This window comes from Pantherophis guttatus, chromosome 16, assembly GCF_059756535.1.
Source record: "Pantherophis guttatus breed Tessera chromosome 16, ASM5975653v1, whole genome shotgun sequence".
Classification (NCBI taxonomy): domain Eukaryota; kingdom Metazoa; phylum Chordata; class Lepidosauria; order Squamata; family Colubridae; genus Pantherophis; species Pantherophis guttatus.
Window position 1 is genome coordinate 672,382 of NC_142078.1, and position 17,731 is coordinate 690,112.

Sequence of the window (17,731 nt, forward strand, 5' to 3'; positions counted from 1 at the left end):
TTGGTTCAAGAAAAGTATGATAAGATGAAACGAGATATTTTGACAGTCCTGACTGGCTTCTCAGAAGTAATTGTCCAGATTGATAAAAAAATGGAAGAATTCAGTTTAGAAGTAGAGTCTAAAATGAAGGAAATTGATTATAAGATCTATAATGTGGACAATAGAATGCAAAGGATTGAAAATGAAGTAACAATGATGCAATTCAAATTTATGGAATCTGCTGTAAGACTGAGGGGGATAAAGAAAAACAACAGAGATTTGAGAAGGATTTGTGCTGATGCTTTGGCTGTGATGTTAAAGGTTAGCTCTGAAGAGGTTTTGTCTAAAATTGACAAGATTTACAGAGTGAATTCTTGGGTGGCAAGGCAAAGGCAATTGCCCAGAGATGTAGTGATATACTTTACAGATAAAAGAATAAGAAATGACATCTTGCAAAAGTCTTTTGTTTCTACCCTACAAGTGGATGGAAGGCAGATTGGGATTTACAAAGAGTTGCCGCCTAAGATGCTAAAAGACAGAAAAGACTTTGGATTTTTGGTGACTGAACTAAAGAAACAACAGATTCCATATAGATGGGATGTCCCAGTTGGCATAAGATTGATGTATCAAGGAGAAAGATATCGATTAAATACTGTTGAAAAAGCGGAAGAATTTTATCGCAATGTTTTTAAAATTGGCCCAACATCTCCATGTATATTGTCAGCGTCAGGAATACAGGAGGGAGATAAAGAAAAGCAAACTGAACAAAAGATTGAAGTCCAGTGGAAGCAGATGGAGGTGGAGCCAATGGAAATACAAGGAACCACAGGAGGTTCTTTGGATGACCCGTGCTCGGATCATCCTTTAAAGGTTTTAGGTGGACCACTTAAAAACACAAAAGAAGCGGCTTTGGATCTTGATCTGATGTCCTGCAAAGTTAATGATCAGCATACAACTTGAACAGCATACAAACAAATTCCAGAAAAACAACAACAGCAGAGGTTCAAGCCAGCACAAGGCAAGAAAAAAAGCAGGTTCCACAAAACTAGAAAGTTTTAGACCAATATTTCTTTTGAATATGGATTATAAAATTTTTGTAAAATTATTATCCAACAGATCAATGCCAGTTATCTAAGAACCGATTTATGTTTATGCAGGACTTATAGAAGGCAGATATATGAAAGATAATGTGAGGCAAATTATAGACTTATTGGACTATCTTGAGAAGAATAAACAGATCCCTGCAGTGCTGGTGTTTAAGTATGTGGAGAAGGCCTGTAATTGAGTGAATTGGAACTTTCTATCATAGATTTTAAGAAAGATGGATTATGTGTACATTGAAGGGAATAATCATGAGGCAAGAGGACTACGGAACAAGGGCATTTGCAGTTGATCTGGTTGTCACCCTAACATGGTCGATGGAATTAATAATCTAGATGAAAGACTTTGTAGAAGATATCATATGGAATATAAATATAAAGTCACTCGTGGGGGGGGGGGTTATACACAAAAGTACTCTTCAATGATGGGGGCAGATGGCAACTAAAGACACTAAATACACTGTTGGAAGAAGGCTGTGATGTGATTGTTTAGATTTTATAAATAATTATATATGGCGGACCTGCGGGAAAGTGGGTGAAACAAAACTGATATGGTATATGGTGATAGGCTAGGTTATATTGGAAAAGGGATGTTATTGAAGAATGGACTCTGAAGGCGGCCAGTCTCGCAGAAATGGTGAAGTTATCAGCATATATAAAAAACTGGACACAAGAGATTTATGTAAGGGAGTGGAGGATATGGATAGATTATGTGTAGAATAAATACTAAACTAGGAAGTACCAGATAATTCTTAGATGAATGTTGTGTAGAAATGTATAGTTTATAGGGGATAGTATACTAGAACGTCAGGAAGAAATGTATAACACACAGGGGGTAGAGTAGATTGGCGGTAAAGTATTATATAACATGATTTGGATTTGGATTTCATCCTGGGGAAGCCATGGGGGGAAAGTAGGGTAAGGGAGGGCTAGGGAGGGAAAGGGGGGGGAAGGGGAAAAATTGTATTTATAAAACTTTTTCAATAATAATAAAAAAGATTTTAACCGACCGAAACACTGTCTGTAATTGTTTGAAGGGATGATGCTTTTATGTTGTTTTTTGTTTGAAAAATAAAAAATATATATATTTTCAAAAAACCCTTGGAGGCTGCCAGGAGGGGGTTTTCTGGAGCTGTCACTGTGCAGCTGGGCAGTGAGGGAGGCAATCCCTCCAGCCAGTGGTGCTGGGCAAGGGTGAGACCACAGTTTGAGGGGGCTCGTTCCTCCTGCAGGAGAATTTGTTCCTCATACCCCCTTAGCGTGTCTGAACCTGCACAACAGTCAGAGGCTGATGGCTCCTTGGAGCCTTAGTTGTGGTTTCGTATACAACTCTTGCACAGCTGACCTTGCTTGTTCTAACATTCAGCTTGGAAAAATCCATCCATGAGGGTGAAAGACACACAATGTTGATGGCCCACAGCCAACTCACCACAGCCAACTCATCACGGCCAACTCTCCATAGCCAACTCACCACAGCCAACTCACCATGGCCAACTCACCACAGCCGACTTGTCATGGACAACTCATCATGGCCAACTCACCACGGCCAACTCACCACAACCAACTCGTCATGGCCAACTCACCACAGCCAACTTGTCATGGCCAACTCGCCATAGCCAACTTGTCATGGCCAACTCATCACAGACAACTCACCACAGCTAACTCGTAATGGCCAACTTGCCACAGCCAACTTGTCATGGTCAACTCACAACAGCCAACTTGTCATGGCCAACTTGCCACAGTCAACTCACTATGGGACAACTCGCCACAAAAGTTGGACAACTGGGACACCATGGGACAACTCGCCACAAAAGGACAAAAGTTACACTAATATTGAAGAAATAGTGAAATAGAATCATTAAAGAAGGATGTCAAAGGAGTGTCTATCGAGATTCTCAGTCATCTAGGTCATGGTTGTCCCAAAGGTGGTTTTTCAAGAAGCAACTGGACTTTCTGTTCTTTCTTTGAAGATGTTTCACTTCTCTCTTTTTTTTTTTGAAAATATAATTTTTTTTCAAACAAAAAACAACATGAAAGCATCATCCTTTCAAACAATTACAGACAGTGTTTCGGTCGGTTAAAATCTTTTTGTGCTCACAAACTCTTCAAAATATCAATATATGACACATGTTTCTTTTCCACTAAGAGAAAAACAAATTTTTACACATTTTATCTTAATTTCATTTCATATATCATATTTCATTTCCATGTTTTATTATCTATCCATTGATAAAATAAATCCCATATCAAATAATATTGTTTATCTTCCTGTTCTCTTATTTCAAATGTCAATTTACTCATTTCACCACAGTCCAACATTTTCTTAATAATTTCTTCATCATTAGGTATCTTCTCTCCTTTCCAATTTTTAGCAAATACAATTCTAGCTGCTGTTAAAACATTCACAATTAAATATTGCAATTCTTTATTAAATGTCTCTGGTAAGATCCCTAATAGAAATGTCTCTGGTTTAAAGTCAATATGTCTCTTTGTCATTTTTTCCAACCATGTGTGTATCTTAGTCCAATATCTCCTTGCTTCTATGCATGTCCACCACATATGGTAATATGATCCTGGGGTCTGATGACATTTCCAACACTTCTCCGATTTATTCTTAAACATTCTGGCTATCCTCGCCAGGAGTAGATGCCACCTGTAAAACATCTTATTCAAATTATCCTTATATGCTGTAGACATTGTCATTTTATAATTATGCGACCACAATTTTTGCCATTTCTCTAAATCAATACCATAACCAAAATTTTTCCCCCATGCTATCATTGATTCTTTAACTTGTTCTTCCAGTTTTACCTCTAGCAAATATCCGTATAACTTTTTAATTACATGGTCATCCAAACCCATTAAAATCTTATCTAAATTAGTCAAAGCATTATAAAAACCCTCTTGTTTGAGATCTTCTCGATATCTAGAAAATATTTGCATGTATGAAAACCAATCCATCTTACATCCCTGATCTTCTAGTTCCTGCTTCAATTTAAGTTCACCCTTTTCATCCAATAATTCACTATATCTAATAATTTGAACCCTTTTAAATATTACTGGATATGAAAAAGCTTCAATTGTAGATACCCAGACTGGAATCTTCAGATAGTGATATTTTTTAACCTTCTTCCAATTCAACCATAAAGCTTCCCATATCTGATGTCTTCTAAAGTACCCCTGTATTTTAGTTCTTTTATACCATAGAAAGGCATGCCATCCCATCAACAAATCATGTCCCTCCAAGTTCAATAATCTAGTATTTCTCAAAGTTATCTATTCTTTAATCCACATTAAACTTGTTGCTTGATAGTATAGTTCTATTACATCAATGTAATGTACACCTCAGTCCATGATTTGGGTATTTTCTTTTTTATCATTACTTCATTCATGACATCCAGTAATGGGAGACTTAAAGATTAGTTTAGTTAATTTAGTTTATTTGATTTGTATACCGCCCTACTCCCGAAGGACTCAGGGCGGTGAACAGCCAAACAATAAAATACATAAATACAAAAAATTTAAAAACCAAATAAAATCAAATTAAATCATTTTGGCCCGGACAAATTAAAACACCCCAATAATTTAAAAACAGATTAAAATTTACATATTAAAAGAGGGAGGAGATTAGGCCAAGCCCGCTTGATGGAATAAAAAGGTCTTCACAGCGTGGCGGAAGGTGCACAGATCCGGGATCCTCCTATCTCTGGGGGGAGCTCATTCCAGACGGTAGGTGCCCCCACAGAGAAGGCTCTCCCCCTAGGGGTCGCCAGCCGACACTGTTTGGCTGACGGCACCCGGAGGAGTCCCTCTCTATGAGAGCGTACTGGCCAGTGGGAGGCTATTGGTGGTAGTAGGCGGTCCCGTAGATAACCAGGTCCTAAGCCATGGAGCGCTTTAAAGGTGGTAACCAAAACCTTGAAGCGCACCCGGAAGACCACCGGGAGCCAGTGCAGTTCGCGCAGGAGAGGTGTCACATGGGAGCGCCATGACGCTCCCATTACCACCCGCGCGGCCGCACTCTGCGCCAGTTGGAGCCTCCGGGTGCTCCTCAAGGGGAGCCCCATGTAGAGAGCATTACAATAGTCCAGGCGGGAGGTGACGAGGGCATGAGTGACCGTGCATAACGAGTCCCGATCCAGAAAGGGACGCAACTGGTGAATCAGGCGAACCTGATAAAAAATCCTCCCGGTCACAGCCATCAAGTGCTCTTCTAAAGACAGCCATGAATCCAGGAGGACGCCCAAGTTGCGAGCCCTCTCCGTGGGGGCCAATGATTCGCCCCCAATAGTCAGTGATGGTGTCAACTGACTATATCGGGACGTCGGAAACCACAGCCACTTGGTCTTGGATGGGTTGAGCCTGAGCCTGTTCCTCCCCATCCAGATCCATACGGCCTCCAGGCACCGGGACATCACTTCAAGGGCATCGTTGGGGTGATCTGGGGTGGAGATGTACAGCTGGGTGTCGTCAGCGTACTGATGGTACTCCACCCCGAAACCACGGATGATCTCGCCCAGCGGCTTCACATAAATGTTGAACAGGAGAGGCGAGAGGAACGACCCTTGTGGCACCCCACATATGAGGGGCCTTGGGGTCGACCTCTGTTCCCCTGTCAACACAGACTGCGACCGGTCAGAGAGAAAGGAGGAGAACCACCGCAACACAGTGCCTCCCACCCCTAACTCTTCCAACCGGTGCAGCATGATACCATGGTCGATGGTATCAAAAGCCGCTGAGAGATCTAACAGGACCAGGACAGAGGAGCACCCCCTGTCCCGAGTCCTCCAGAGATCATCAACCAATGCGACCAATGCCGTTTCCTTGCTGTACCCGGGCCTGAAGCCCGACTGGAACGGATCCAGATACGTCGTTTCATCGAGGTGCTGGGGGAGCTGTTGCGCGATCACACTCTCAACAACCTTCGCCACAAAATGAAGGTTGGAGACCGGACAATAATTTACCAACATTGCCGGGTCCAGGGAAGGCTTCTTGAGGAGAGGCCTCACCACCGCCTCTTTCAAGGCGGCAGGAAAGACACCCTCACCCAACGAAGCATTTATAATCCCCTGGAACCAGCCTCGTGTCACCTCCCAGAAGCCAGCACTAACCAGGAGGGACACGGGTCCAATAAACAAGTGGTCGCGTTCAGTCTACCCAGAATCCTGTCCACGTCCTCAGGGGTCACAGGATCAAACTCATCCCAGATGAATATTTATTTATTTATTTATTTATAACATTCTCAAGACCTGCCCCAGTCCCTCCCCTGAGACTACCCAGTCGGAGTCCAGATCTTCCTGAATCTGAGTGATTTTGTCATACAGATATTGAACAAAATCCTCGGCTCTACCCTCCAAGGGGTCCTCCCGCACTTCCTGGTGGAGCAGGGAGCGGGTCACCCTAAACAGGGCGGCTGGGCGATTATCTGATGATGCAATAAGTAGCTACATTTTGCTGCTTTTATCGCCACTAGGTAATTCCTAATATGAGATCTTACCAGTGTCCGGTCAGATTCAGAACGACTGGCCCTCCAACTACTCTCTAGGCGTCTTTTCCAGCGCTTCAACTCCCTCAGCTCCTCAGTGAACCAAGGAGCTAAATGAGATCGGCGCCGGGTCAGAGGCCGCAAAGGCACGACCCAGTCCAGAGCTCCAGCGGCTGCCCTATCCCAGGCGGCCACTAGGTCTCCAGTCGAGGCGTGTGCCAGAGCCTCAGGGAATGGCCCAAGCTCCATCTGGAACCTGTCAGGTTCCATCAGGCACCTGGGGCGGAACCATCTTACTGGCTCCACCTCCCTGCGGCGGGGTGTAGCGGTTCGAAGGTCGTGACAAAGGAGAGAGTGATCAGACCATGACAAGGGCTCGGTGACTATACCCCCTATCTCGAGATCACTCAACCACTGTCCAGAGACAAAAACCAGATCCAGCGTGTTTCCCCCCGTGTGGGTAGGGCCATGAATTAACTGGGTCAGGTCCATAGCTGTCATGGAAGCCATGAACTCCCGAGCCACGTCAGATGCCTCGCCCACGGACAGTAGGTTGAAATCCCCCATGACCATAAGCCAACCACCACCGCGGCGATGACATTGAGTAGCTCGGGCAGGGCTGCTGCCACGTGGCAGGGAGCCAGGTACGTGATCAGCAAACCCATCTGAACCCCGTGGCCCCATTTCACAAGGAGGGATTCACAGCTGGTCGTCTGAGGGACAGTGGCCTCCCTCGGTTTCAGACCTTCCTTAATGATAACCGCTACCCCCCCGCCCCTCCCCTGTGACCTTGGCTGATGGAAGGCAAGGAAACCTGGAGGGCACATTTCAATGAGGGGAACCCCCCCTCCTGGCCCAACCAGGTCTCCGTAACACCTGCCAGGTCCGCACCCCCCTCCTGAATAAGATCACAAATGAGGGGGGCTTTATTTACTACGGACCTGGCATTGCACAGCATCAGCCGAAGGCCCAGGCCCTGAGGGTCTATGCAACCTGGGAGACGGGTGGAGCTTTGGGGGCCGGAGCACGCCATCACTCATAAACAGCGAGTGCGCGCTCCCCTAACACGATATGGCCCCCTGCTCCCGCCATATCTACCCCTCCCACCCACAGTATTGATATTCAAAACATTATCCGGATGAGCTCTAACCCCCCCTCGATCCCGGGCCCACCCACCGCCACCGTGCTTCGCGGCCAGACCCGACCCCGACCCTCCCCCTTGTGGGTTTTCCCCCAAACCCACAACCTGAGTTCTAATTTGACCCTCCCCCTCCCTGAGACCCCTTAAAAATTTAACTAAAAAATTTGATAAAAAAGCCCTCAATCCCCTAGTTTTCACATGCCACCTCTCTGGGTCCCAAAGCTCGTCATTGAGGTGGGCCCTCGATAACGATGAGGGCCACATCTGCGAGAGGGGGGAATCTCGCAGCGCAAGAAGATCCGCAATCGTGTACATCTCCAAGTGCAGCGATGGAGGAAGGGAACTTAATCAGGGGTCTCAAGATGTATCATGGGGCCATATTGTTCATTGATGTAGCATTGGTATCTCTACTGTCCTCCCATGACAGTAGGAGGGTTCTGACAATTTCAGCCAATGGGAACAGCGTCCAGTCCGCCCTCTCACGGCGGGACCCTCGAAGGGTCATAGATCGAAAAGTACTTCTCCCAGTGGCGAAAGTCCTGATGTAATAAAGAACCCCTCAGCAGTTGCATCAATTAACTGACCCATGGTCAGAGGGAGATAGTTTATCAGTCAGTCAGTCCGTGAGTCACGCCAGGGGCAAAGACGGAAATCCTTGGCAAAGTCTTATGCTCCAGATTGTATCCTAGTAAGTCCCGATGAAAGGGAAAAAAGAAGGGAAGGGGAAGGAGGGAAACGGGGTGGAGAAGAGGGCGGACTCCTTCAGTCAGGGCAGATAACAAGCCCTTTATATGGCAGGAGGGGGAAGGAGGAAGAAGGTTGGTATGTGTACAACGGGGGAAAAACCCCTCCGTCGCCCACCAACCCTATCTTCCTCAGATTCTTCCGGGATAACAACCTGCTTCCGAGCCCCAGCCCCCATTAGATGCCATAGGGGGCCTACAGGTCCTCTGCAGACACCACAGGTCTTCCGGGAAGGAGTCTCTCATCTCCGGACTCAGCAGACCGCTTATGCCCTCTCAGATTCTTGTAATATCCTGTAATATTCAACAGGTAAGCCATCTGGTCCTGGTGCCTTTCCATTTTTCTGTTTCTTAATTGCTTCTGTTAATTCCATCATTGTTATATTCCCCTCCAACATCTCTTCAGTATCTTGGGAATCCGAGGTCATTTTGCATCTTTTTTTTTTTTATTTGATTTATATGCCACCCTTCTCCGGAGACTCAGGGCGGCTTACAATGTGCTAAGCAATAGCCTTCATCTTTTTGTATATTTATACAAAGTCAGCTTATTGCCCCCACAACTGGGTCCTCAATTTACCTACCTTAGAAAGGATGGAAGGCTGAGTCAACCTTGAGCCTGGCGAGATTCGAACCTGCAGTAATTGCAGGCAGCTGGTCTTAATAACAGGATGCTTTAGATCACTGTACTACCAAGGATCTTGTAGGTATCTTGCCATTTTTTCCTCCTCTATCATCTCTCTCTTGTAAAGTTGTCTATAATATTCTTGTATTATTTTCCCCATCTCTTTATTTCCAAATTTACTGTGCTCTTGATCATCAACTAGTTGAATTATTTTTCTTGATTCTCTTTCTTTTTTCAATTTACTGTATATGCTAGCCATCTTCCTGGCTTATTCGCATTTTCAAAGTAATTCTGTTTTGCACTTCTTATTTTTTGGGCTAAATCTTCTTTCTCCAATTGGTCCATTTTATGTTTTATTGTGTCCATTTTAATTTTGATATCTTTCTTATATGGACCTTTCTGGAGTTCCTTTTCAAGTCTTTTATAATCGTCAGTCAATATTTTAAAGTTCTGTCTTTTCTTAACATTTCTTTTCCTTGTATAGTCTATAATTAATCCTCTGGCATAGGCCTTCATTATATCCCAACGATTTTGTGCCGATGTTTCCTTCTTGTTTTCTTTAAAGAAGAAGTCCAACTCCCTTTCCATTTTCTGTATAAAATCTTTTTCTTTTAATATTGTGGTATTTAAAGTCCATCTAGATGTTCTTTTATGCCCTTGCCATATAACTGTCACTGGATTGTGATCTGCCCATAAATTAGGTTTTACTACTGCAGCTTGTGTTTCAACTTGCATTACTGCTTCTTTTTCTTTAAGAAATTCATCGTAAAAAGCTCTTGCTTTCTCAATTGTATTCAGCCTATATCTTTGGAGCTGCCATGTGAGAGTTAATCCTTCTGGGACCAGCCATCTATAGTTAACTCCTTTTTGAATCAAAATTTTTGTCAAGAATTGGTATTCTCTTCTCAGCTCTCTGATCTTTCTTGGTATTTGTTTCAAGACAGCCACTTCTTTCTCCTTTGTACTTCAGGGTTTTTTTTCTAGCTGCCTGAAGTATTTGTGTTTTAATCGATTTCTTAGTAAATCTTATGTGTACTTCTCTTGGCAGTTTGTTGCGCATAGCATATCTGGTATAAATTCAATAAATTTCGTCGATCCCATCCATCATCTTCTCTTTAGTGACGTTTCACTTCTCATTCAAGAAGCCTTCAGCTTTGACTAGACGGTGGGGAATGGAAGGATTTATTTGTCCACCCCAAGGATAAAACACCCAGACACAAACTGAGCAACATGATATATGCAGACAATGCCATCAGCCATGTGCAATCTGTACATTGGGGAAACAAAACAACAATTTCATAAACGCATGGCCCAACACAGGAGAACAAACCCATCAGGATTAGATTCAGCAGTCCATCTGCATTTAAAAGACAAAGACCTCTGTTTTGTAGACAGCAAAGTCCACAGTTTGGACAGAGGGAATCACTGGTTTGAAAGAGGAGTCAAAGAGGCCATCTATGTCAAAATTGAACAGGCCTCTCTCAACAGCGGGGGAGGGATACGACACCAACTATCTCCAGCCTACAACACAGTCCTTTCAGCAGTTCCAAGAAGGTACCACACCCATTTGCACCACTCAGGTGACACAGAAGACACAGATAAACCTCCAGGTGGCCTCAATGACTCTCTAAAAGGATTCAAATTTCCAGCTGTCCACAAGGAATATAAATCCTTCCATTCCCCACCATCCAGTCAGAGCCGAAGAAGCTTCTTAGATGAGAAGCGAAAAGTCTTCAAAGAAAAACCAGAAAGTCCAGTTGCCGCTTGAAAAAGGCCCTTTGGGATGCCAAAGGAGGGACAAAATGAAATGCGAATGACAAAAATTAAAATAATGTTTTAATTATTTTAAATGTTTAAATTGAATTGTTGAATTGTCCTGTGGCAAGTTGTCCCATTCCATGGCCCATTGGCACTGCTGGCTGCAGAAAAATAACAGGCTCTTTGGGAAGAGAGATTTGAAGCACTGGAGCAGATGTTGGCTGGTATGCAGTTGGGAGTTCAGGTGTGCCAAAGAAGACCATCAGTTGAGGCTAGAGGTTCAGTGTCATCGATGCCACACACTGCCAGGGTTCCAAGTAACACCCACAATGAAAACAAACTCCGAGGCTTGAAATTCCTCAAAGCTAACTTTTATTAGAGATGCCATATTGACACATTTGGGAAAACCTGAATCTGAGAGCTTCCGGGCTTTCCACACTCAAAAGAAAGTTCAAGACTTTGCCCCTCTCCCACATGTCCACCACACATCCAATCACATTCAGTCCGGAACAGAAGACATCCTCCTCTTCTTCTCCGCACAGCTGCAGGGCCCCTTGGCCTTGACTTTCTATAAAGAATTTTATTATGGCTACATATCTTCTTCATTCTACACTATCCCCCCTCCCAACTTCCCATGGTAGGCTTGTGGCAGGCCTGAAGCCACAGGCCCCCTGTGAGTTCAGGACACATGCAATGGACTGTGGCCACCTCACTTGCATTTGTTACTTATTTTGGTCATATTTTTCTCACTGTTTCCCCTTTTTCTTGGTGGGTATTTGCAATCCAGAAACTCCAGGATCAGGGTGGGTTATCAGTACAACTAAAGATATAAACCTCCCTTCCTTTTTACGTTCATCTTGTCGCCCAGAAATTGGAAGAACGCCCTCTCACCCAACTTCGATTCCTGGGAAGAGCTTTTGAAATCAGCTCTGTGTCTGATCAAACTGTCAGGAACCAAGTGGCTGGAAAATAGGCAGAATTTTCCCCGGTTCCATCCCCTGGCTCTCCCCAGAGTCGCATCCAGGACAGATCGCCCTCTCAGCTCCAGGTCGGGGACTGGAGGCAAAGCAAGTGCCAAGAACGGACACACACATACACATACAAAACCCTGCCCCAGAGAGCGGATGCTTAGAAGGCCCCTCCCGCTGCTTTGCGAGTCCCACCCCTTCCCCCCAGAGGTTGCTCTTCAAAGCCTCCGCTTGATTCCATCTCCAACACTGCCCACTCCCCGAGGGATTTTTTTTTCATCATGGCCCTTAACAAAAGCAGGTGGGAATTTAGGTTCCCACGTTCTGTGTAGAAAATGCAACGCTTGCCCGCCTGCTGCAGCAGCTGTGCTAAAGAGTATTGCAGAGCCGGCTTTTGAGCAGCAAGGGAACTGCCCAGTTCACTTCCCTGGCCTTGCAGTGATGTGGCAGTGCAGCTGTAGCATATGACAACCCTGCCTAGTGGAGGCACCTCTGAAACGGAGGTCTGCCTAGAACACTGATGCATCCAGAGAGGGTACCCTGCAGGTTGCTGATTTTTAGAGGGTTGCCTGCAAAGATACTGGCCTCAACTTGAATGGAGGGGGAGGAAGCTCAGTGTTTGAAGCCTGCAATGTTGGCTTAGCGTGTAGAAAAGCAGTGTTCTCTCATTGCAGAGATCCATCGGAAGACGCAGCCACCCCCTTCCCTTCTGCCTCTGGATGTCAGGCAAAGTTCATGGCAGCTACGGAGGGCAGTTAAACTTTAACCAAGAGAACCCTTGGTGAGGGAACAGCGCTTTTCACACACACACACACACACACACATACCTGGCTGCCCGGGTGCCAAGGATGGAGCAACAAGAATTGTTGCATCAATTTGAACAGATCTCTTCTGGGATTTTCATCATTTGCCCAGATCTGGTAGCCTTAATTTATACTTCCTGCTTCCCATTCAGAGCACACTTAACAGACACAAGGATGTTGGGTCAAAAACCATAACGGTTGAATCCGTGTTACAGATTTAAATTGGTTGGTTTAGTTATTTTATTAATTGAAAATGTATATGGTTGTCCAGTGACTCCAGGTAGCTTACAAAAATAAACCCTAATGCAAAGGCCAATAAACTCCTAATCCTGGTTATTGAATTAATGCATTTTCTAGGTTTCTATAACAAAGATCATGTGATTTACAGAGTGATGCTATCGATGGCTGTAAGGACGGATCCTAAGCCCTTTTGCCAAGACTGATATAAGTTCAGATTGTTTTTAAATGAATATGAGATAAGAACTACCTATATAGCAGTGGTGAAATCCAAATTTTTTTACTACTGGTTCTGTGGGCGTGGCGTGGCTTGGTGGGTGTTGCTTGGTGGGCATGGCAGGGGAAGGATACTACAAAATCTCCATTTCCTTCCCACTCCTGGGGGAAGGCTATTGCAAAATCTCCATTCCCACCCCACTCTGGGGCCAGCTAGAGGTGGTATTTGCCGGTTCTCCAAACTACTCAAAATTTCCGCTATCGGTTTTCCAGAACCTGTCAGAACCTGCTGGATTTCACCCCTGCTATATAGGAACTGCTAATTCTTTATTCCATTCATTTCTTAACATCTGCATATCAAATTATTTTGTTGACAATATCTATAAAGCCAATAATAGATGTTTTAAAGGATTTAACAAATTGTCCTATTATCTCAGGGGTCTCGGAAGCTGGAAATGCTGCTCGTCCAAACAATATTATTAACAAATGTTGTAATTGTAAATATTGCCATTGAGTTATACCTGATAGGTGATATTTATCTCTTAACCAAAAGTATGTTAACAATTCATCCTCTCTGTCTGTTGGCCCAAAGTCAATATCCCTGCTTCTATCCAGTCTTTCATATCAACATCTTCTCCCTAAGTTTCAAAGTTGGGTTTCCGCGTAAAGTCAATTTGGCATGAGAAAAAGAGTAGAATCTTTTTTTATTAGATATTCCACGCCATAATTTCCTAAGGAGGGAAATGTTTCCAGAGTTTTAGTGTACAGGTAGTCCTCGATTTACGGAAGTTCATTTAGTGACTGTTCAAAGTTACAACAGCATTGAAAAATGTGACTTATGTTCGTTTTTCAAAGTTATGACCTTTGCGGCATCCCCATGATCATGTGATCAAAATTCAGATGCTTGACAAGTTTCATATTTATGACCGTTGCTGTGTCCCAAGGTCACGTGATCTCCTTTTGAAACCTTCTCATAAGCAAAGCCAGATTCAGAGTTAGCAACTGGGTTATTAACTGGGTTATCAACTGCAGTGATTCACTTAAAAACTGTGGCAAGAAAGGTCGTAAAATGGGGCAAAACTCACTTAACAAATGTCTCACTTAACAACAGAAATTTGGAGCTCAATTGAAGTCGTAAATCGAGGACTACCTGTATTTAGATCCTAATACTGTCCATCCAACCATATAGTGTTTTTGGTATATATATCTATATCTATATATATATATTCCAAAGTTGCCCAAATCAGAAAACGACCTCCGACTGGTGGCTTCCAGAATGTAATACTTAGGCAACATTCTCACCCACATTCCATGTCCTCCCTGCACCAAGGCTTCTCCCTCCTGGGATCCTGTCCGCCGTGGGCTGAAGCAGCAAGTCCCGGTCGGGAATCCCCAGCTCAAGCCTGCTCGAAAGAGGCCTCCTGTGGACTCAGGGGCAAGCCAAGCCACAGCCTGACTTAAGGGGGGGAGGCAGCTTGAAATGAGCGCCCCCCCCAGCAATCTGCTGTTAAGCTATGGGTCAGGGTGGAGGGGAGGCCTGAGGGCAGGGAGAGCGTCAATAGTTTAACAAAGTTGGAAGAGACTTCGAAGGTCATCTAGTCCAACCCCCCCCCCTCCGACCAAGCAGGAGACCCTACACCATTTCTGACAGAGGGCAGTCCAGTCTCCCCTTCAAAGCTTCCAGGGATGAACCTCCCACAACTTCTGTTCCATGGGTTGATTGTTCTCACTGTCAGGAAATTTCTCCTTATTTCCAGATTGAATCTCTCCTTGCTGTTTCCATCCATTGTTCCTTGTCCGGCCTTCGGGTGCTTTGGAGAATAGCTTGACCCCCTTCCTCCTCTCTGGGGCAGCCCCTCAAATATTGGAAGACGCTCTCCTGTCTCCCCTGGACCTTCTCTTCCCTAGACCAGCCATGGCCAGTTCCTGCAAACGTTCTTCGTGTGTTTGAGCCTCCAGTCCAGTCCCCTAATCAAGCGCGGACCCCTCCAGGCGGCCGGGCCCACCGCTCCTTTCCCGCGGGCAGGGCGGCTCCGAGGGCTGGCCTGGTGGGCAGAGATGCGCGGCGTCTCCCCGCCAAACTCCCCGGGGCGGAGAGGAGCATCCACCGCTCGCGCTGCCCGGGAGGCGCTGGGCGGGGGGCGGGGGACCGGACGAGACACGAGCCGCGGCCAATGGGCGCTCTCTCTTCTGACGTCACTCCGTCCTTTTTCCCTGGCGGGGGGCAGGGGCTGCCCTCTTCTCCCCCCGCCCGCCTTGACCTGCCTTTGACCCCGAGCGCCCCGCTCAGCCGGCGGAGAAAGAGCGGCGCCCGCGAGGGGGGGGAGGGGCGAGAAGGGGCAAGGCCCCGGGCAGCTGCGGCGGGAAAGGGGCAGCGGAGCCCCCTCCCCAGCACTCCGGACTTCCGCCGGCCTCTTTTGTCACCGGTCAGCTTTCTAGGTGCCTTCCCCTCCCTGAATGGCCAAAGGCAGGAGCGTCGCCCTGACCGCCTCGGCTGACCGGAGGAGATCAACCGCCGCTCTCCGGACCTTCCGGGGGCCTCGTATCTTCTGCACCTGCCCAAAGAGCTGCAGAAGGGGCGGCGGTTTCGTCAGCGGAGATTTCTGCCCCCCACTCAGGAGACCCTTTGAAAGTTCCGCTCTGGCTCCCCAGCAAGACCATGCCCCTCCCCCTCCCCGCTGGCCCTTCAGGTGGGCTCTTTCCCACAGGCGCCTCGCCCCCCCCCCCCCGCATATGACGAGCAGCCATGGGGCTCCCTCCTGCTTCACCTCTCTCATCCTGACCACACTCCACATTGTCCCCAGCAGGATGACTCTGATGGATGGCAGGAACCTTAGAAGTGAGTCCGTGTCCGTGTGTGCGTTTATATATATATACAGTGGGGCAAAAAAGTATTTAGTCAGCCACCAATTGTGCAAGTTCTCCCATTTAAAAAGATGAGAGAGGCCTGTAATTGTCATCGTAGGTAGACCTCAACTATGAGAGACAAAATGAGAAAACAAATCCAGACAATCACATTGTCTGATTTGGAAAGAATTTATTTGCAAATTATGGTGGAAAATAAGTATTTGGTCAATATCAAAAGTTCATCTCAATACTTTGTTATATATCCTTTGTTGGCAACGACAGAGGTCAAACGTTTTCTGTAAGTCTTCACAAGGTTGGCACACACTGTTGCTGGTATGTTGGCCCATTCCTCCATGCAGATCTCCTCTAGAGCAGCGATGTTTTGGGGCTGTTGCTGGGCAACACGGACTTTCAATTCCCTCCAAAGGTTTTCTATGGGGTTGAGATCTGGAGACTAGCTAGGCCACTCCAGGACCTTGAAATGCTTCTTATGAAGCCACTCCTTCGTTGCCCGGGCAGTGTGTTTGGGATCATTGTCATGCTGAAAGACCCAGCCACATTTCATCTTCAATGCCCTTGCTGATGGAAGGAGGTTTGCACTCAAAATCTCACGATACATGGCCCCATTCATTCTTTCCTGTACACGGATCAGTCGTCCTGATCGTTTTGCAGAGAAACAGCCTCAAAGCATGATGTTGCCACCCCCATGCTTCAGTAGGTATGGTGTTCTTTGAATGCAACTCAGCATTCTCTCTCCTCCAAACACGACGAGTTGTGTTTCTACCAAACAGTTCTACTTTGGTTTCATCTGACCATATGACATTCTCCCAATCCTCTTCTGGATCATCCAAATGCTCTCTAGCAAACTTCAGACGGGCCCGGACATGTACTGGCTTAAGCAGGGGGACACGTCTGGCACTGCAGGATCTGAGCCCCTGGCGGCGTAGTGTGTTACTGATGGTAGCCTTTGTTACGTTGGTCCCAGCTCTCTGCAGGTCATTCACTAGGTCCCCCCGTGTGGTTCTGGGATTTTTGCTCCCCGTTCTTGTGATCATTTTGACCCCATGGGGTGAGATCTTGCGTGGAGCCCCAGATCGAGGGAGATTATCAGTGGTCTTGTATGTCTTCCCTTGGAGGATATATCTTTTAAGACAGTGGTTCCCCCAGGGGCATCAACCGGGGGGGGGAGGGGGAACCTTAGTCCACCCCCAGTACTCCGCACCACGCTAGGTGTTCAAACATTACCACATCCTTTAAGAGATACTTTTCAGAGGAAGGATGTCATCAAACAATTACAGAAAAAGAAAAAAGCAACCTCACATGCTGGGCTCCAACACTCTGAAGGAGAAACAACGGCCAGAGAAAAGGCAGCTGAAACTGTCCCCAGGCATCCTCCAGCCAATCAAACAAAATTTGTGAGGTGGAAAAGCCTCCTGCGCTCCCAGTAATTCAATCCCGTTCATTTCTGCTGCAAGGAGGCTTTCCATAGGAAAGGAAGGAAGAGAGGCTGCAGCGGATGCCAAAGGGCCCTGCCTGGATGGCATGGAGCCTCAGTGCAAAGAGAAGGAACCAGGAGCAGAATTAAAATGGCCTCTCTGCTTTGGTGGCTCAACTTCACCCATATTTGGGGTTCTCTTGAGTGAAAGAAATCCGGTCCCTGCCTTCTGGGAATGTATTGGATGCTGGGCAGACACCAGGGATGGCTGAGGAAAACAGCTGCCACGGATGGAGCCTAGAAGGGGAGCTGGGGATTTGTGCTTCTATTTAACACCTTCCTCCACCTCAGATGAGCCATTATCATCATCATCATCATCACCACCACCATCACTTCA